The sequence below is a fragment of the Natrix helvetica genome (assembly GCF_964273705.1).
Source record: "Natrix helvetica genome assembly, chromosome: 3".
Classification (NCBI taxonomy): Eukaryota; Metazoa; Chordata; class Lepidosauria; order Squamata; family Natricidae; genus Natrix; species Natrix helvetica.
The window spans coordinates 136,178,192-136,200,236 of NC_138549.1; the positions used below are offsets into that span (position 1 = coordinate 136,178,192).

General features: G+C 39.2%; 1 protein-coding gene and 1 long non-coding RNA gene across 5 annotated transcripts in view; one reads left to right on the forward strand and one right to left on the reverse strand.

Moving 5' to 3' along the window:
* Positions 1–12,714, reverse strand: part of SLC16A1 (solute carrier family 16 member 1) — a 54,288-nt gene extending 41,574 nt beyond the window's left edge. Inside the window, exon 1 of one of the 3 annotated variants that reach the window (XM_081947487.1) lies at positions 12,596–12,714. The gene's annotated coding sequence lies outside the window, so the exon portion shown is untranslated. Of the gene's footprint in view, positions 1–5,403; positions 5,486–12,502 lie in introns of those variants that run through there. The other 2 variants (XM_081947484.1, XM_081947486.1) reach the window with 2 other exon arrangements.
* Positions 12,715–12,888: 174 nt separating this feature from the next.
* On the forward strand, positions 12,889–21,695 carry LOC309389298. Of its 2 annotated transcripts, XR_014174926.1 has the most exons (4): positions 12,889–13,117; positions 14,529–14,761; positions 19,647–19,739; positions 20,486–21,695. It is a non-coding gene; the product is annotated as an uncharacterized lncRNA (long non-coding RNA). The 2 variants fall into 2 exon arrangements; XR_014174927.1 differs by lacking the exon at positions 14,529–14,761.
* The last annotated feature ends 350 nt before the right edge of the window (positions 21,696–22,045 follow it).

The following is a 22,045-nucleotide window of genomic DNA, read 5'->3' on the forward strand; positions in this document are numbered from 1 at the left end:
TAAAAAGGAAAGGGCATTCAGATACCAAATAGGAAACGTAACAAATAAGATCAGCCATTAAGGGCTCAGATACCTATAATCTAAATGCTCAAAGTACAGGAAACAAAGAGAGAGAACTTGAAGTCCTCATACATGAGGGTAGGTGTGATATTGTCACTCTTACTGAAACCTGTTGAGATGGAACCCATGACTGGAATTTGTTATGTCCGTGGCCCGAGGACATGGCCACGCACACTCCAGCCAAGTGGGTGTGGCGCTGGCAAGGGCGGGACATTAGTTGGCCGTTGATTGGCTGCCCCGCTTGACAGCATGCATATAAATGGCTGTCAAGCGGGGAACTGTCGTTTTTGCCTTGGTTCTGAAGTTTTTGTCAGTTGGAAATAAACAGTTGGTTTAAACTGCTGTCCTGCCTCAGTCAATCCCATCTTTGTCGCCAATATTAAATCCTCAGAGGGGTATTGACTGAGGCAAAGCAGCAGATATTGTTTATATCTAAGAGCTCCTTGTATTTCTTTCTTGGCCTCCTCACAATCTTTCACATTGGAATAGCTTCCTTTTCCCACTGTTCATGGTGATTTTTCAAGTAAACTTACTTTGATGTCACCTGCCCACTTCTGGCTAGTTTCATACAAAAAAGCATCCCTGAGAACACTGACTCATTAAGTTGAGATTGTTTCACTGAACACTGAAGGAAGAGAAGAGACAGGAGAAATCTTGACCTCCTTTTTTCTATTGTATCTCTGATGATTAGGAAAAATCCCAGTATGTTACAAATATGTGCAATTTCTCATTTCTGGGTAAAATAGCTGGAGTATCTGTACCTAGGTTACAACTAAACTAAATAAAAAGGAATTTTATTGTCCTAAATCCCTCCTCATGTTTTACTACAAAGTCAGGGCCCATTTACATTTCGCATTTGTTATGAGGACGTGACAAATACTAATCAATTTATTCATTTATTATATGTTATAAGAGGGGGAAAGTTATGTTTTGTGAGCAGCATGTTCTCTTTAATTGATTGGTATTTCCTATGCAATACTAGTATATTTTGATTGTGTCATACATTGTTACTAGATCCTCTGAGAGAAGTGTTGCATAAATGAATGAGAATAAATCAACAAGCTTAAATCCTTTATCTTTATTCCATTTCAGCAGTCCAACAGTTACAAAAAATTTGTGTTAGAAGACGTCTGTTTTTTTATTCCTTACAAAGGATTTTAGGATATAAATAGGCCCATTTTATTTTATCTCAAGCTATAAAATCCAATGGAGTCAGTTTAATGTCCAAATTGGGTAGATAGCTTAATGGTAGGAATTGCACTATGACATTACACTAAATGTTTACAATATATCAATTCAGCAGTATCAGACCTACTGCAAACTATAATTAAAACACATGTTTAGTAACAAATTTACCTTCCTATTGTAAAACAGGTCTTTTTCTATTAACAAACTACAAACTCAATTACCAATTTATGCTACCCAAAATTAGTTTATACCAAAGATCGGAATTGTTTAAATATATTTTATCAGTCGATGTGCACTTTCCAAATGGAACTGTGTCGCCTTGCTTTCTATTAAATACTTAAAAAAAAAAAACATTCAAGACTTTTGATAACGGGTTCAGTTGGGGAAAAAAGCTGGAAATTAAGTAATACTTTTTATTTAAGTACTTAAATAAAATTCTTACTAAGAATAAATGCCAACATTTTTATAAAAAAAATGAAACAAACAAAAAAATAAGCTTCTCTCTACCAGGATTTTCTCTTCATCGTGTCAGCCCTTGGGCTGCCATTCACGCAGAGGATGGGTTCAGCAGCCCATCTGATTTCATGCTTACCCCAGCACCCCAGCAGTCGGGTGCCCTATGGGTCCCCCTCTCCCCTGCTCGTCTTGCATGCGTTTTTTGGCCTCTGGATATTCGGAGTGGTGCCAGGGCTTTTGGTTCTTGCAGCAGCATGGGTTTTGGCGCTCTGTTGCTGGCTCCCTCTGCACTTGCCGGTTCCAGTGATGATGATTGTGCAAGTGATTAATTCAGTTACTCAAGCTTCCCCTTATCTTAGGGAAGACTCATCCAGGGTTTCACAGTAGCCTTCTTAGACCAGCACATATGACGGCCTTACGTGGTGATCCCAGCCAGATACCTGAATTGATTCAGGTTAGTGGGGAGCGACATTATGAGATCTCACAAATCCTTGATTCCCGTCAACATCGAGGCCGAACATAGTACCTGGTTCTGTGGAAGAGATACCCCCTCTCAGAGGCCTCCTGGATGAGGTCCTCAGATGTATGTGCACTTCGCCTGCTCGCCCGGTTTCACCACAGACATCCAGGCAAACCGGGGAGGGATATCTCTAATAGTGTGCCTTGTCTTCCAGGTTCCATCCCAGTGGTCGAGAACAGCACGTCAGCCCTTGGGCTGCCATTCACGCAGAGGACGGGTTCAGCAGTGCATCTGATTTCATACTTACCCCAGCAACCCAGCAGTCAGCTTCCCTATGGCTCCCGTTCTCCCCTGCTCGTCTTGCATGCGTTTTCGGTCTCTGGATATTCGAAGCAAGGCCACGGCTTTTGGTGCCTGCAGCAGCGTGGGTTGAGGCGCTCCGTTGCTGGCTCCTTCTGCGCCTGTCGGCAGAGCACCACCCTGTAGCACTTCAGGCCTGCTGACAATTGCCTGGATGTATTCTGCCCCTTCTCTGGTTGGCGTGTCTTGCCTGGATGGCCTCTCTCCTCTACCATCCTCTGCCATCTGTGAGTGGGTTGGCTGTTCTTTCCGGTCAATCTGTGGGTTGCTGATCCCTTTGGGTGGGGGTAGGTGGTGTCATCACTGGGGGACAGGGAGGGGATGTGGTGTATGGGTAGATGTGGGTGGGATTGAGAGTATATATAACCAGGTTAGAACTGACTTTGCATATTTGCATTTGTGTTATTTGTCATCTGGTGCTGGTTATCGCAAGTTTTACAAACAATACAGATAAAGCATTTTCAATACCACCTTGCTTCTCTGTTTGTGTCCTTGACCGACGCTGGAACTTGACATACATATCCTACATATTTCCTTTTCCCAACTAACATTTCTTGTTAAATTCTATGTTATTTATTTCTGCACACATTATTAAAGTCTGCCTCTAAAGTTTTAAATCTCTTGGCCAGGTAGCCACCTCTTTCAGTTTAGTGTAACCAATAAATGTGTAAACATCCCTTCAACAACTTTATCTAAATTACTGTCAATAATGCTGAACAGCAGAGGTTGGGACAGGCAATTTAGAATTCATGATTTGAGCAAATATGTACATAGGCAGGACTTATATAGCTATGAGCAACTCTCTGTATTTTCAATTTCCAATTAGTCTTGCATTTTCTGAAAATTCTGAGTCCAAATCCATTCATCTGAAGACCATCTAGTTTGGGGAAAGCTAAATTTGGGCCACATTATAAGGAATGCTGAAGTCACATGAATTGATTCTCTCACACTACCAAAAATACTGTAATGTCCAAAGTTACCGTATATCAAAAGTTAATTAAAATAGGAGAGAGTCAGTCTGATTTAGTGATTGAAGAACCAGACTAGAAAGCAAGAGACTGTGAGTTCTAGCCCCACGTTAGTCATGAAAGTCAGCTGGGTGATCATGGCACTCTCTCTCTCAGACCAACTCACCTCACAGGGTGGTTGTTGTAGGGCAGGGGTGTCCAAACTTGGGAACTTTAAGACTTGTAGACTTCAACTCCCAGAATTCCCCAGCCATGCTGGCTGGGGAATTCTGGGAGTTGAAGTCTACAAGTCTTAAAGTTCCCAAGTTTGGACACCCCTGTTGTAGGGGAAACAGGAGAAGGAAGCTGAATGTTTGCTGCCTTGATTTATTGTAAAAAATAGTAAAGGTGACATACATATTAAATAAACCAATACAGCCACTGATATTGTGCATTTGGAATTTATCCATATCAAATACTGGTTTAAATAATAACAGCATGGGATGTAATAGAAAATATGTAACTGAAAAAATACATTTAACGTATTGTAACAGAATTTCCAATACAAAGGTTAAAACAGAGCATTAACAAAAGCACTAATAATTTCCAGCCTGACAAGACATCTCAGAGTAAGACTGTTTTGACCTTATAAAAGCCAGGAGGGTGGGAGCTGTACATATTTCCACGGGGATAAAATTATGTGTGAATTTTGTTTTATTTTAAAAACAAAATTATTTTGAAGCTTGTCTAACCAAAACTTGTACATTTCTATGAAAAATGCATGTTAGTGAGTGTCAAAACTCATTATTTTGCTGTGTAATGGTAAAAATGCCGAATCATCCAGTGCTATCTCTTAAACTGTTTCTACTTATCTATAATGATTGCATAGCTTGGTTTTAATTTGAACTGACAGAATTTATCTCTCAAGTAGCAGAATCAGCATACAGCATTCACATTCTATTCTTTCAGACAAATGTCCTTTAGTTTACAGATGGTAAGATAGTAGAATATCAACATATGTTTAATCAACAAGCAATTTCTCTATCCAATAAGGTCAAAATTCTAATGGTTCAAATTTAACATTGGTTCACATCATTATTTGACATACCGTAGGTTGTCAGTTCCAGGATTATTTATTCTTGGATATCCTAGAATTTACCAAATCCCTCTTTTAATTGGTCATTCATTTTGGTTTTAAGACACTTTGAAATAAGGGTTTCCAATCAGAAAAAGTAGTCTTCTTTGTGGAAATGAAATGCACAAAATAATATTTTGTCTCAAATTCAGGACATTAGCAAATTAGTAGACCATCATCTAAATAAATTACTTACTTACGTACTCATTGTAGGATATAGCCTAAATATTGTCAGCAATGTACAATATGAGTTTACTTAAATAAAATAATATGGATGAAAATGGAAAACAGGCAAATATATTTAAAAAAGGATTTTAATAGCATAATTCAATGATTTGTAACTCTTACACTGCAAAATAACTTACAACACAAGGAACCTTGCTCACTTTATATGATTCTGTGATCTAGTCTTATGCTATTACTTATTCACAAACATTCCTTACAACCCTCAAACAAATTAGCTATGAAACATGAGATGAGATTGAGGAACAGGAAGCAGCTAGAACAGAGGCATTCAGCACAGAAATCTTGAGTAGGATTATAAAGAATTTTTAGAATACAGGTCCTGATTATCAGAATGCAGGTCCCCATCCTGACCACTGTGTAGATTTGAATTTATGAAGATGACAAAAAGCTCTTTTAGCCACGCCTTGCTCACCAGGCTCCACCCAGTTATCGGCAAAGAACTCCATCCAACTCGCTGTGTCATGCACTCTAGACTTTATTTTAATTTCAAACCTTCATTTATTACTTCAACAAAACAGTTCAACAAACAACATAACAATTTCGTAACATACCCAGAGCTCTCCTCACGTCCAAGGTGTGCCACTTCGTCTCTAATGGGTGTCCGGGCAGAAATTGGGCAATACCGGTCTGGGCAGAAATTGGGCAATATCGGCTCCTGCGAGTGATGGAAGCAAGAACACACCTTGGGTATGAAGGAGGGGTCCAACCTTAGCACTACCCTGTCCTGGTGGAACACGCAGAGATCTTCCCTGGTAGACAGAGCCTGCAGTTCGGATATCCTCCTAGCGGAGGTGATGGCCACCAAAAAGGCCACGTTAAGTGTCAGGAACTTCAGAGAGTACGTAATGGTTCAAACGGAGGGCCTGTCAGAGCGTCCAACACCTTGTGTAAGTCCCAGGGAGAGTACCTGTACACCGTGGGCGGTTTAAGATTGGAGGCCCCATTGAGGAACAGCCTGACCATTGGATGGTGTGTCAGTGTCTGAGATCTACCGCACAGGAGTACCGATGAAATGGCCGAGACCTGTCTCCTAATCATGTTGGGAGCCAACCCTCTGTCCAGCCCCGCCTGAAGAAAGTCCAGAATTTGTGCAACAGTGGCACGGACTGGATCATGGCCCCTAGAGATGCACCATGTTGAAAAAGCCTGCCCTGTAGTGCCATAAATGTGCTCCGTGGAGGGTCTGTGAGCTGCCTGGATAGTCTGTATAACCCTAGGGGAGAAGTGATCTTCCCTCAGGATGCTCCACTCAAGCACCAAGCAGTCAACTGGAGCCACTTAGGGTCCGGGTGTTCCAGCGACCCCTGACTGAGGGAGAACCTCTCCTGGGGGATCCTCCGGGGCCTGTCCACCAAGAGGGATTGGAGATCGGCAAGCCAAGGCCTTCGGGGCCAGTGTGGGGCAATCAGTACCACCTCCGATCTGAGCCTCGTTGCCCTGTCTGAGCTTCTCCGGCTAATCAGGCACTCAGAAAAGGATTGAATAGGGCTTGCATAAATCGTGATAGCAAGGTTTCCGGAAAACAGGATGACAAAGCCCGAGGTGTCGAAGGGAATCCTCACTGGAGGGAGGGGTCCCCTTCTGCAGCCCTGCCAGGTGAAGAGAAACCTGGTAATATTTCCTCAGGTTCCAGGCTGAGGGGGGGGTCTTCCTGCTGCTGGCCTTGTGGCCGATGCGCTCCAAGGATTGGTGCCTCTGCCTTTCATACTTGGAGTTAAGCTTGGGGGGTTTGGATCCACAGCCTGCTCTTTAGCCCCTTTGGTGGAGATATGCTTCCTTTTTTGGCCTTTGCCTTGCCTCCCCCGCCATGGGCTGATGCCTCCGAGATGGTTTCTAACCTTTTTAAGGGCTCCTCAGTGCCTCCGGTGATTGCTGCCTGCAGGGCTGAGTGCTTGGCTCCTGCCGGCTTCCTCTGAGCTGCTGGGGGCCACCATCTTGGACCACATGGTTTCAAAATAGCTCACGGCTCCAAATTCAAAAAGCTCCTCTTTGCTGGAGCACGTGGAAGCAGCTTGTGCCTTTGCAGGCTGCTGCGCAGCTTCCGCTGCCACTGGGGGTTCTCTCTCGCTTCCCCCTGTCTTCCGCATCTCTTTCTGAGCCTCTCCAGCTCTCACTTTGTTCTCTGGTGATCGTTGCCAGCGCGGGTACCCCGGGGCGTTTTAAAATGCCGCAGTTCATCGCTCAACCCTTGAGGGGAGCGGTGGAGCGCTCCGGCGCCCTTAGAGCCTCCTTGGCCGTCGCCCTTGCTGCAGAGGCCTCTGCAAAGCTTGCTTGCCTGTCTTTGGTGAGAGTCCTCACTTAGTGCCCTGGGTCTTGCTCTATGACCTGGGCTGCACGCCGCCTTAGTGGTTGCTGTGCGGGCTTTCTACCCCAGCTGGGGGTTTCCTCAGCCTCTAGTGATTAATCAGGCAGCATGGAGGCAATTTTGATTGCTTTTGCAGCAATTTAAAATTTTTCCTTTTAAGTTTCTTCAGGATCTCAGGATGAATACAGCCATCCGTTGATGGACTGAGTCGATAACTGGGTGGAGCCTGGTGACCAAGACGTGGCTAAAAGAGCTTATCTGATTCAGTCCAATCAAGAGAGGACAAGGTCAACCCATCCTGGATACTCCTCCCCTCACTATGGAGAATTCAATGCATTTAAGTACTTAAGTTTAAGCATTCAGTGTTTTCTTTGCACATTGGCTCAGAAATAAGAGCACAACAGCAACCCAAGTAGACGTGAATAGGAAAAGAGATTGTTCAGTTCTTTCTTCACTGTCCCAACATCTTTTCCAATGTATTGGCATTGCAAAGGAACTATTCAAATCAAGCTCTTACATTTCCTGAATTGTCTTTCTGATCTAAATATTATAGTATTCTTCTACAATAGTGCAAATTATAAAACACCCAAGTAGCTTTTTGAACTGATTCTCAAAATGTCAATTGCCAAATGTATTTGTAATGTTTGGAAAAATATTACCAGAAAAAGCAGCATGAGAGTTAAATCTCTCGCTCTCTTTTCAGTCCTTGCACTCATACTAGCCAAGAAAATGATGAAATATTCATGTATCTATGACATGTTAAGTTCTGTACACATTGTCTCTGTTTGGGAGGACACTTCCTGATTTTTTTTTTTTCTTCAGAAAAGGAAGCATCTTAATATAGAGCAATGAACATTTCCTTATAAGTCTGATCCAAATTCTTATTTTCTAGTTACTACTACTACTACTAATGCCTAATCACTATATGAATCTCATTAAAGTTTTCTGGCAATGTTTTGCATAGAGCAGGGGTCCCCAACTCCTGGTCCATGGACTAACAGCAGGCCACGGCATGCCAGCAACCGGGCTGCAGAAACAAGCAAAGCCCCATTTATGGAATGCAGGCAGCCAACACAACCACACCCCTTCTGGTTTGTGGAAAAACCCTTCTCCATAAAACTGATCCCTGGTGCCCAAAAGGTTGGGGGCCACTGGCATATTGAAACATTTGAAACATTTGCTTCCGCTAAGGCACAGCTATCACAACAAAACTATTACAGGTAGTCCTCGGCTTACAACAGTTCATTTAGTGACCATTTGAAGTTAACAACGGCACTTAAAAAAAGTGACTTATAACCATTTTATGACCATTGCACCCTCCTCATGATCACTTAATTTCCATTCGGATGCTTGAAAACGGGTTCATATTTATGATGGGTGCAGTGTCATGTGATCATTTTTTGTGACCTTCTGACAAGCAATTTCAACGGGGAAGTCAGATTCACTTAACCATGATTTAACAATTGCAGTGATTCACTTAACAAATGTTACAAGGAAAGTCGTTAAAATTAACAAATTTAACAACTTTCTAATTTAGCAACATAAATTCTTGTTTGTCGGTCAACTAATATATACTTGATAAATTAGTATAACTGCAGAAATGCAGCATTACGATTGGGGGGGGGAGTAATACAAAACTAAAACTGTAACTCTTGAAATTAAAAGTGTGCACATACAGAAAATATGCAGTGATTTTTTTCCCCCTGGGGCAACATGGAATAAAAGCTGAGAAGTCATATGACAAAGAACACTGAAGTCAACACCCTTTTTTACCACAAACTTCAAAGAGCTTTGCAAAATAATTGCTGGGGTATTAAAGTATTGCCAACAATAATGCAAATAAATCAGAAATGAATAGTTTTGTTTGAATTCCTGCTATTTCACATACACAGGCAAGTATACATATCCTTAAAGGATATGATTCAAATATCCAAAGTAACATGCAATTCACATTCAATACTGTCTTGAGTTAGCTTGGATGAGCATGCCTCAATACTAAAAGCTACACCTGATTTGCATACACTCTGTAAAAGTGCAGTCTGATATATATATTTGTATTACTCTTCTTTGAAGCAAATTAGTATGTGATGATTTCATAGATGCACCATTTGGTTTTCTTAAGAATTTATAAGTAGTTTGTCCATTCTTTTTCCGTTTTTTTTACTTCCCAATTTAGACCACAAGCTTTGCATTTTCTGGTGGTTTCCCAGCCAAGCAGTAGCATAATGGGATGGGGGGGGGGGGCTACTTAGCTTTCTAATATCAATCAAAACTGGCTACAGATTGCTATGCAACTGGTCCTTTATATGTAAACAAATTCTGTTAAAATGTAGTTTTTCATAAGTCTTCTAAGTAAACATGCAAAAAAGTATTGGACTGGGCTCGAGCTAAAGTAAAAACCGAAACATTTTTTGGCAGAGGCACATTTGTAGCCACAAAGTTATAAACATTACTGGGAATGTAGATGAAAGATTATAAAAGCTAAGTAAAGCTGCTCTTTTTTCTTCACCAGTTTCATCATTCCTCCCCAAAATATTGTCCATATTAGATCAATGACACTAAATAGTGTAACCTAATAGCATAGATATCTGAAAATTGTAATAATTGCCAGACCCAAGCATTGTGCAATTTTAATACTTCAGTGTTTTCATATTTGAAAACTTTATTTCCTTCCTGATCAACTAGAAATGGCATTGCAACTCCTCATATCTTCCAACATGTTCTTGATCATAGAAAGTGCACAGAAAGCATTCAAAAATACATTTCTTAAAGTGGCTAAAGTCAATGACGATTTACAATACCTAGTTATTTTGTTGAACCAGCAAATTTCCAAATATAAGCCTCCACATAAGGAAATTTATTTTACAATACCCTGTTTTCCCAAAAATAAGACATCCCCAGATAATAAGCCCAATCAGGCTTTTGAGCCCATGTGCTAAAATAAGCCCTCCCCAAAAATATTTCAACCAGCAGTAGCCATGAGGTAACCATACTGGCCTCCTCCTGCACCTCAAAAATAATAAGACCTCCCCAAAAATAAGGACAAGCACTTATTTTGGGGGTCAAAAGAAAATAAGACCATTGTCTTATTTTTGGGAAAATAAGTATTCAATTTTGTCATGCTACTATGTAGTTTACTTCCAATTAAATCCTCCACCATTATTATAGAAGAAAAATCTAGTCAAGATCTGCTGAAAGAAAAAAAAACTTATAAGTAAACATATTACATGAATGCAAAATACACTATCACATTTGTATAATTTTTAAAATAAGTACTGAAGATGTAAATACAAGATCTTTGCCCAAAATATAGTCTACAATGACTATTACTCTAATGAGTATCCCAAATTTAACACTGACCCAAAGCAAATTTTATTCATTGTAATCCCAGCAACTTTTTTCCAGTGACTTCATAATTCATTCTACTGATCAGTTATTTTTATAGAAGAGTTTCAACTCAACAGTAGCCACAACAAAGTCACACATGATAAGTGATGGTTCTAAAAATAAACAGAGTCGTTAGATAATCAGCATAGCACAAAAGTGCACACCTGCATTAACCGAAACTTTGTTTTCTTTTTCTGAGTAATGATAGAATTGGAAATCCAATCTAATATTAAAAGATGAAAATCCCCATATCATTGCAAATTTATCATTTTTATACCTTGCTAAAAACAATTCAGAAAATAGTAACATGGAAATAGTAGAAATACATAGTAGTTTCATTATATAGAAATGAGGCTTACACAGACTCCTGATCAAGCAAATCATCTGCATATCTATTTTGGATATCTATTTCAGTGCTTGCAATTCAAATATTAGTTTGTTGCAATGTACTCAAAACTGTAACTGAAAGTCTTCATTTGAAAAAAAAAAACAGGAAGCTTAGAATGAAACCTTATTTATTCAGAGTTTTAACTAAAGAGCATATTTGGGATTAAAGAAAATAAGAGTATAATTATTTCTATACTTAAGTTCGTTTCAGCATCTTGTATATCAGCATCCTTTAAAGCTTGTTGTTAAAAAAAAAAAAGACACAGTAAACAGTAAGAGTTCTTTTCTGCCCATCCATTTTGTAATACTTATTTCCTCCCCCAAGAAAAAGACATAGATTTACTGCCATAAATTTTGTTTTTGTTTTTTCAAAATTAGAATGAATTTAAAAAGCAATGTTTGTTTGTACCAAATTTTGTGAACTTTTCTGGTACCTATTAAGAATTTCATTCACCCGATGCAAGTACCATTATACCTCTAACATTCCACACTATGCAAACACTGGCTAGACTTCAGTGCGCTTCACACACACACGGGGCTCATCAGCCGGATGGATACATTACTTCCATTTATTGTCTCCTATTACCTTAATGTTAGTAAGATGACAGCAGCTCATTTAGCAAATTTCTGCAATCACTTTAAGTAGGATGTCTGCATTATCCATAAAACCTCTAAGGGATGCATTGGAAGAATGGGATCCTACCATACTTCAGAACAATACACGAACACAAAACAATTCCAGTATAAAGAAAAACTGACAAACCATCCGGCACCTTTATAAGAGAAATGAATTATTTAAATACTAAGAGGCACACGCGCAAGCAAGGAAATTGCGGAGTCTGTAACTTAAGCGGCTTGCAAAGCCACAAGGTTCGTGTACGGACGAACCCCACATGCAACCGAAGCTTTTTGAAATGAGTTCACCCCATAAATCCAAACCCTACTTTGCATGCCCCCCTTCCTTCCTCCGCCTCCAACATGGACTGCATTTAAAAACAGAAGAACGGATCCGATCTTCCCCAGCGCCCCCCCCCCCCATTATCACGATGAGGATCATTATTAGTTACCGAACGGCCCAAACCCAAATACCCGGCCATTTAAAAAGCATCTCACGATCATCCTTAAAGGAAGGCGTCCAAAGGGCCTCCTCGTGGCACGATGGCCGCCCATCCCGGGCCTCCGTGTTGCCTGACCTTATTAGTAAACCGCTGGGAAAACGGCTTATTTATTTATTTAAACGGCGGAGAGTGGGGGGGGGGGGCAAACCGGCCACCCACGCTCCTTGCCGGCATCCCCCTCCCTTTTCGACCCTTTCCCCTCATTTCTCCATCATCCTCCATCTCTCTTCATTGTTCTACAGTCGGGGAAGAGCCAAAAAGGGGCTCCCAAGTCTCTCCTAGGAGAACACCCCACCGCCTTTGGGGGCTTCCCTCTGGTCTTCTGCCGCCACGTGGAACTGAGTAGGCGCCTCCAGGGAATCTACTAGGAGAATATGGGAGACTCTATTCTCTCCCTGTAGACCGGTCAGTCCGCTTGGCCGGCTAAGCCAGCCAAGCCAAGCCAAGCCATACCTGTTGCACGCAGCGACCCAGACACGCGGCGCTTCTTTCCCCCCAAGCGGTCACCAGCCCTGGACTGCCCGGCGCTCCCGCCCCCTCACGTACTATAACGGGCTGAAGAGGGCGGAGCTCAGCCGTGGCAGGGCGGACTTCGTTGGCCCCGGAGGCTGAGAGGGTGACGGGAGCAGACGCTTCTCCTTGCCCCCCTCTTTCCGCAGAGGGTTCGGCTCCCATTGGAGAGAGGCGCCTCGGAGGAGACGCGGGAAACGAGCTTTTCAAGAGGCCAAGGAAGACGACGCTTTCCGCACGTAGCTCTGGGGGCGAGAGGATTTGGAGAGCGTTTGTTTGGTCAGAAGCAGAGAGCCAAGCTGCCTAAAAAGGGGGGGGGGGAGTCTCCCTACATTATTTCCCCGTGTCACTCTCGGCGGCACCCAAGGGCAAATATCCTTCCAAATGACTTTAAACAGGACCCATGCTGACCTCCGACTCAACGCTTACACAGCGTTTTGTGGTTTTCTCAGAATCACCTTTAGCCCTCAAAAACAGGTCCCGGGGAATATCCTGACTCAGAATAAACTGCCACTCCTTGACCTTTACAACTTGGCAAAGAGTTTCCTTCAAATTAAGGTGCGTTGCTCTTCGCTGCTGCAAAAAAGATAAAGCATTGAGGGAAAACTCTTGGTTTAATTTGCAGGCATTGTGGCCTGCCTGCATACAAAATCCACGTTTAAAAAAAAAAAAACCAGGAACAACGATCCCAAATTTTATTTCTGTAGACCAAAACTTATGGAGTAAGTTGCCTCTGTAGTAAGCATGTTTATGGCTGTTCTGTTAGCACTGAGGACACTAACCATATAGGTATGAGATTTGATGTTTTGAATTGTGTCCTTTTTTATTTAAGTCTAATCTTGCCTAAAAACAAAATTTACAAAGATCACTTCAACCTGTCTGAATATAGGTGACATTGTGTTTAATGCCTGGTGACTTCAGCAACAGTCCATGTATTTTTAATAACCAAAAGGGGTTGTCCTTACTGTAATTTCTTCAGCTTCAGAAAAACAAATCAACACATTGTCACGTGACCTTCGCTAAACCAAGGATGGGCATGACCATGTGATGTATCCAGGCCACGAGTTTAACATACCTGCATAGAGGTAGAGGTATGTTTGTTTGCTTTGTATTCTGATACAGCTGCATTGTTTACAGTATCAACAGCAGCAACTCTATTCTGGCAAAAGATCCCAGTAACATGTCTGTCTGTCTTTCTGTCTGTCTGTCTCTATTTATAGCTATCTATCTTTTCATCCATTCATCCATTCATCCTGTTGTTCTGACTCCAAGCTTGGCAATTTGGTTGTAAATGTTCCATCACCATTTGAGGAGACATCATCACTGCACTTTGAATTGTGTTCATCATCTATTTATCTATCTATCTATCCATCCATCCATCCATCCTTCCATCCATCTACCTATCTAATCTATCTCTAATCAATAACATTTATTTATATTTCATATTTCTTAACCACTGATCTCCCTCACAGAGGGGCTCTGGGCGGTGTAGAATACAATCAATAAAATTAACATTAAAATCTTAATTTAAGATTAAAAAGATATAAAGTTATATAAATAACATAGAATTTTAAATGGTGAAAGATTCCATGATGTGGGGGTTAGCAGTTGTTAATACCGGCGGGGTCACATTGAGCCAGCCAACTCCACAGTTGTGTTGGCCTTAGTTTCCTCCATACAAGGCACACAGGTAAGTGTTCTGTCCCATGATTCAAATGAATATGCAGACCCAGGCTTGGCTGTCTGCCACAACTAATTACATAGGTAAAGCCATCTCTTGGCTGGGAACCTAGAAAGTTATCTTCACGAACACAAGATATAACTTACAGAAGGCTTTTGCAAAGGCTCGAATATGGGCTGTTGTTTCCTGCAAAGATTCCCCTCCCGTCGCTCCACCTATAAACTCTTTGGGAGGGGCCACACCCTTAACCAGCTGTCCTTACTTTCTTCTATGACGTCTTCTCCACAGCTGTTCCTTTCTCCTATCAATTCAACGCCTACGCACATCAGGGACAACCTCCCTCTGTTCCTCCTCACTGCTCCCTGACTCAGTTGCCACCTAGTAGCCAACAGGCTTCTCTAGTTCCTGCTCTGACTCCAAACACCCTCCAGAGTCTTCCTCATCCTTCAGAGCAGTCCCATAATGGTCTGAGCTGTCAGAGTCCCCCAACAGCTCAGCCGGCCTCTGCTGGGCCACAACAGGTAAGGTTTGACTGCTTTAGGGAAGGGCAACAGATAGAGGGTTTTCCTCACCTCTGGTGCCAGGATATTCCATAAAGTGCAGGCAGTGGTAGAGAAGGGTCTCTTCCTAGACCCCCCCCCCCTGAACAGACAGAATCTGCAGTATACCTTCCCTGCCTGAACAAGTGAGATAGGCCGCTGTAATGTGGCGAAACTAGTCCTATAGGTAGCCTGGTGCTATGCCATGCAGTTTATAGATGATGACTAACACCTATAAATTGTACCTGGATGCAAACTGGCACCCTCTGCAATTCACAGAGCAAAGGTGTTATATGTGCCCTTCTTTGACCACCGATATGGCTTGTGCAGCTGCTGCTGCATACTTTTCAATGGTATCCTCGTGTAGGGTGCATTGCAGTAGTCCAATTGGGTGGTTTTTTAACACATTTTTACATTGTATACATGGAACAATATGCTGTATTGATTTAAAGATAAAAATTTCCAATTTTTATTTATTTGTTACATTTATATTCAACTTTTCTGTAGGAGCTCAAGGCAGCAGGCATAGTACTGCATTATCACCTTCATTTTTTCTTATGAACCACTTATGGAGATATATTATACTAAATCAGCAAACATTTATCGGAAAAGATGCAGTCAATATATACACTGCCTAGAATTGCTTGTTGTGAGATAGGTGCCATATAAATCAGACAGACATAGATATGGAGCAAATAAATATTATTAAGATTACAGAAAAACAAATTCTCTTAATATTGTATGGCTACAATATTAGTACCACAGATGTGTCATTTGTCTAGAGGTCTATGGAATATGATTGCCATCTGTAAATTTTAGCATCTGGATTAGGGAAGATTACAGCAGAGTCAAGTCTTAAAACTCTTCCAAAAAACCATGAGAGTGGCCCACCCATATTGTGTTCAATAGACCTTACTAATGGATAAAAATGCCTGTAATAAATCCCAGAATGTCAGATTCATAAGTTGAGATGAAATAGCTGATGTTTGTATGATTTTATTGTAGAATAGCATTCATGATTTTGTTATCAACAATATTCAAGTTAATATGATAAAGCTGAAATGTATAAAGCTATTCCTAGTTTTTAAAAATAGACTCTGTCTATACTGATTATAAGTTAATGAATTTTACTAGCAGTGCAGATTAGTGGAGAATACATTTATAAATCTGCATGTGAAATAGACATTACGCATGTTAAATTAAATTAAATCATTCCAAAAGGATAAATTGATTTGGAAATGCCTGTGCTATCCCATTGTTTTATCATTCTCATTTTATAGATCTTCTAACCTGCTAATTACAGTGTGTATATTCCCTATATCCATGTCTATATAGATTGACAGACAGGAAAACTTGATAAAGGGTTCCCATGGATTGATAGGCTGCTACTGATAATGCAGTTTATGATATATCATATGCACAATTGCACTACTGGACATCTTCCAGCTACGTTGACACTTTAGATATTGCACACTTGAATGGAAGTCTCACTGAACTCTCAATAGTCATTCATAAAGTTACTATACCATGAATGTTTGCATCCTTGAAATGCTAAGCATTTACGTTAAAATAATCTATTTTCAAGTTCAGGAACAGTACAAAGTGTAGGTATTCTTAAGTATATTATTTAAAAGAAAAAAAATATCAGAGGCACCCTCCAATATAGCCTACCTCCTACTGCATAGAAAAGATTAGTAATGTTCCAGACCAACATGCCTTATTATCAAACCTGAGAAATATAAGAGTAGCAAAATACAGAGTAGCGAAGTAACACTAAGTCATTATCTGCCTAATTATTATCTACTGAATAACTATAAATGGCTGTGTTCTTAAATATTTCCTGAAAGAATAAACACAAATATTGATCATTATAGTTAGCTGTGACTTGACAGTAAATAAGAATCCAAGTGTTAAGTGTATTTTTAAGACGCATTAAAAGATTGTCAAAGGATCATTGCCATATGCTTTTCTCTAAATTAATGATTAAAAGAATATTTTTTCTTAGTTCACCTTTCATTGTAACCTGAAATTAGTTAAGACAGATTCAGTTTCCTTTTTCCAAGAACAAATGTTTAATATCTAGTGATTTGCTCTAGGTAGAAAGAAAGATGAAACAAAGCTGTTAAGTTGTGGCAGTAAACAGATCTCCTGTCAGATCAAAGAGAAAAATCATTTATGCAGTAGGACTGAGCACTCCAAGTACGCTTGATAAATGTTAAGGCACTTAATGATGCTGAGAACAAACCCAAAAACTTTTTCATTGGACAATATCATAATTCTGATCCATGGGTTTATTTATTTATTGTGCCTTTTCGTCTAATACTGACTTTTGGTGACTGCTTGGACATCTTTTTTGACAAGATTTTTGGAAGTGGTTTGCCACTGCCTTCTTCCTAGGGCTGAAAGAGAGTAACTGACCCAATGAAGTCAGCTAGCTTACTTCATGCCTAAGGCAAGATGAGGACTCACACTCTCCTGCTTTCTAGCCTTGTGCCTTAGTACTACTACTACTAACTACTATACCAAATTGGCTCTAAATCCATTGATTAGAACAAAATTTTTTTTTAAAGAAAACAGCAAATGTAGACTTTAAATGTGATAATGCTATGACCTGTGAACTTTTTTGAAGCTTTCTCCCCACTTCACATGAGATACTGCTGCCTATGCCTCAGGAAAAAGCAAACCTAAATAACAGAAATACAGGTGGTCTTTGTTTAATGACCATTTGTTCAGTGATCATGCAAACTTACCACAGTACTGAACAAGTGATAGTTATAACCAGGCCTCATACTTAGGATGTTGCAGCTTCCTGCAGTCACATCATCACAATTAGGAACTTTCTGTGCCAGGTTCCTATAAGCAGTGCCAATGGGGAAGCTGACAGGAAGTTCTAAATTGTGGTCATATGGTCGATTAACGATCCAAGCGGTCTTTGTTTAATCATAGCAACTGACACTGTTAGCATTGCCATTGGTAAGTGGCATAGTCACATTGCTTTTCAACTTAATATCCACTTCACTTAATGAAGGAGTTTTTGTTCCCGATAAGCAAGGATCACTTGTATATTTAGAAAACATAAATCCAAAACACCGTTATTCAAATAAAGATGAAATATTTTACAGAATTATTTAAGATTGCCATAAAACCTTCAGCAATAGTATGTAGCCAAACATTTGAGCTGAAAACAAGATAATTCATTCAGAATATACTTTCATAAATTGAAATTTAACTCTAAAGAAGTGTTCTGTTTTTGGGAATGTGTTAATTTGCTATTAAAGGTCAGGAAGTGGGTTGTAAATTTAATGTCAATACTTTTGGGACTTTTTTTTAGACCGTTTTAATTACCTCAATTAACAATTGCCTATATTTGGTTTGCTTCTCTTATTGCAAATTCCATATAATTCAAAAAGGCAAATTCCTCCAGTTCAGAATGAAAAAAACAAAAATAGATTTATTCATCCATCAAAGATTAGTTCTACCATATCATTTTAGCTTCCAACAAGATAATTCTAAATAATTGATAGAAGTAGGCAGAGTCTCTTTTTTTAAACTGAGTTCAATGCTTGAAAATTCTGGATTTTAATGTTAATAAGAGTAGAGAACTGGGCACTTTTTAAAATGATCAGTTAAAGACAGAGTTGTGTTTAAAAGTTTGTGAATTCTCTATATTTCAGCATAAACATAACATAATATGTGATCTGTTCTCCATACAAGTTGTAGATTAGATAAAGAGGACTCAAACAAATGAGTAAAAAACATTGTACTTGTTCATTGGTTTATCAAGGAAAATTATTCAAAGCTATGTATTCAAAGCACATTGTATTTATGGTAGGCACTCCAGCTGGTCTAAGTTCTGTCCCTATCATCTGCTAGTACTTTACCTGCTAATACCCTTGCAGTTTGACTTGGACTTGAAGTTAATATTTGTTTCTTCATTAGGCAGAATCTTTCAACATTCACGTTCTTATTAGATTAGTAAATTCATTATCTCAATTCAGTAGCCATAAAGAGAAATCAAGATAAGACTGCCTTTTTTGGAACTTGTCATTAGAAAAAATACAGTGAAGAAGGAACCCAGGATTTTTTTTGTATCTGTCATTTCTCAGCACAAACCCTCCCCCCAAAGTAGTAATTTGGACAAGATGACTTTATTCAGTAAAAAAAAGAAAGAAAGAAACAAATCAATGTTCACACCATTTCAAACTCTGGAACTGCTGTACAGGGAAATCAGATTTTTTTAATGATCTTAAGTAATAAATTTTAGCATTGATTAAAAGCATATGAAAATTGATCAGACTACCCCACACATAAAAAATAACCATCTTAAAATTAAATAAGCTGGTTTGGCAGCCATCTCAGTGCTTCTAAACCCAATTACATTTATTTAACTGAACGCAATAGAGCTATTAAATGCATTCATTTTACGTTAATAAGAATTCCTGTTTGTTCAGAAATCCAAAATTAGGGAGATTTTTTTTATTCCTTTAAATAAAACAAACAAGCTTTTATTTGCAGTTAATGCTCATCACATCCTGCCCAACCGCAATTTGAATTAGTCAAATTATATCCAAGAGCCAGAGGCTTTTTCTATTGTGTTTTCTTCATTCTATCAGTTTCACAAATATTTGTTTGTTCAAGAGGAAACCAATCATTACAAAGATCTTATCACAAATGACTCTTAACTGAAAGTATCAACATACTTTTGTGTCCAGGTTTGTTTGTTTATTTCATCAGCTACCTTTATACCATTGCTTGTTAGTTAGACCCAAAGAATGATTTTTAACTGCCATTATGCTGACAAGGGTTAATACCCATGGGGCAGTTAATTAATGATTGATTTTTTTTTTCATATACTGTAATTTGTCAGGTAAAATACAGGTTGAAAGAAAAAGCTGTATGTGAGAAACAGCAAGTTCAACCAGCTTTAAAGGAATTCTTTTGAAGTTCCCAGTTGAAGAAAGTATGCCTCATTTTAATTTTTTTCATTTAATTTTTATTTCTGCATGCCTTTGCAAGACGATACCAGAGGATTGGAATATAAATTAAATTGTGAAATTTCTTCATGCAACTACAGCTAAATGGGAGTGAAAAGTTTTCCCTCACAGTGCTAGTGGGCAATGAAGTGCACTACTCACAAAGAAATGTATTGTTTTTATTAATAATGCATCAATAAAACTGTGGAAGTAGCACCCATTAAATAAATCCATTTTTAAAAAGATACATGGATTATTATTACATTATTAAGGATTGAATAGTATGCTGAAATAATAGAAATATATAAAATGCATGTTTACCGTTAAGCATACTTATTAATAAGGAAAAGCTCTAATTAAAGGAACTCTATGGAGTTTCTTTTAAATTATTCCATCTATGGCTTTGCTGCATGTGCATTTTCTTTGTAATTGTATTGTGGCTTGGGACACTTCATTATTTATAAATTTTGTGTGAATCAGTGGTCTATTAGAAGATATTTGATCCCCCTGCCTTAGCTATTTACAGTAGCTACAAAAATTTCATTGGGGAATATATCATGATTCAAGCTCATTTTTTTTTTGAGGCTTAAAAAAAATGCTTTATTAAAAGAGTTTTGTACAAGCTCATTTTTGACAGGAATTCATCTACTTTTGTTATAGTCTTGTGTTTGGAGAAAATGTGTTTAATAGATGAATTAACTATTCCAAAGATAACCTTTTTGTCGTACTGTAGGTTTCTACCATCAAGAATATGAACAGAATATGAATATGATTCAGTAACTACCTATGAATTTCTTCTCACTGAAACTTCAAATTGCAATGTTATTTACATGAATTATCTGCAGATTTGTTTTTGCTCAATTCAGAAGAGCTATATTAATTATTTCAAAGGTAATGAGTCCTATTTTGTATTAAAATAGGCTGACCTTGACTTTTCAAGTAGTTTTGTTATTAAAAACCCTGATTATAAATGATAGTTATCCCAGGTCTTCCTAGATTACAATAATTGGTATTTTGCCTTCTTCCTTTACTTATGTTTACAAAGGAAATAGTCACTTGAGTAAGACTGTGTGATTTTGCCAACTTTATCTTTCCCCACAAGAGTGTATTTTGTTTGCTTTTTTGCCTTATTCAGAGGACAAGCAGCACGTATTAGTATCAAGGCTCGCAGAGGGGATATGGATAATATACAACAGCAAATATGTAATGTGACAGAACCCTACATGGGGCTTTCATTGACATTGTTTCTATGGAAACAAGGAAAAGCGCCATGGATGTTATGTATCCATGGACTGAAGCCACTACTGTGGATATGATTCAAGGATGTTTCAACAAGATTTCCTCCATGAAATTACTTGAAGAGTTCCAAAGATATGAAAACATCACAGTCGGATTGGTGTTTGATGTTTTGTGATTAGTTTGAGCTCTGCCCTAAACATAGAGAATTTAGTCAAAGAGCACTCAGTGGTTTTTTTTATGTGAGTAGTTTGTTTGTTTGTTTGTTTGTTTGTTTGTTTGTTTGTTTTATTGGATTTATATGCCGCCCTTCTCCCAAAGGACTCAGGGCGGCGTACAGCATTAAAAAACACATATTACAAAACTTAAAAGAAAATTAGAAACAATCCAAGAAACAAACCGAATTAATATAACACTAACATTTTAAAAATTGGATAAAATTTTTGTTCTAATGAAGGTGTTATACATAATTATATTGCTAAGAAGTTCAAGCAGAGCAATTAAGATCAAACTTTCACATATTTATAATTCTAGTTATAACACTACACACACACACACACACACACACACACAAAGAGGTATTAAGCTGTATAGTAGTAGCAGAGCAGAGAAAATTAGAGATACAGCTGAAGGTATGAATAATGAATAGTAACTGGCTGAGTCAAGTGAAGTAAGTTTATTACAAAGACCAAAGACTTGTACTTAAGAATGAACCTCTCCGACCGGAGGCAATGTGTGTTGACAGGGGGACAGAGGTCGACCTCGAGGCCACTCACTTGTGGAGTGCCACAGGGGTCGGTCCTCTCGCCTCTCCTGTTCAACACATATGTGAAGCCGCTGGGTGAGATCATCCGTGGTTTTGGGGTTGAGTATCACCTCTACGCTGATGATACTCAGCTGTATATTTCAACCCCAAACCACCCCAACGAGGCTGTCGAAGTGATGTCCCGGTGCTTGGAAGCCGTCGGGGTCTGGATGGGGGACAACAGACTTAAACTCAACCCCTCCAAGACCGAGTGGCTGTGGCTACCGGCACCTCGGTTCAGCCAGCTGATTC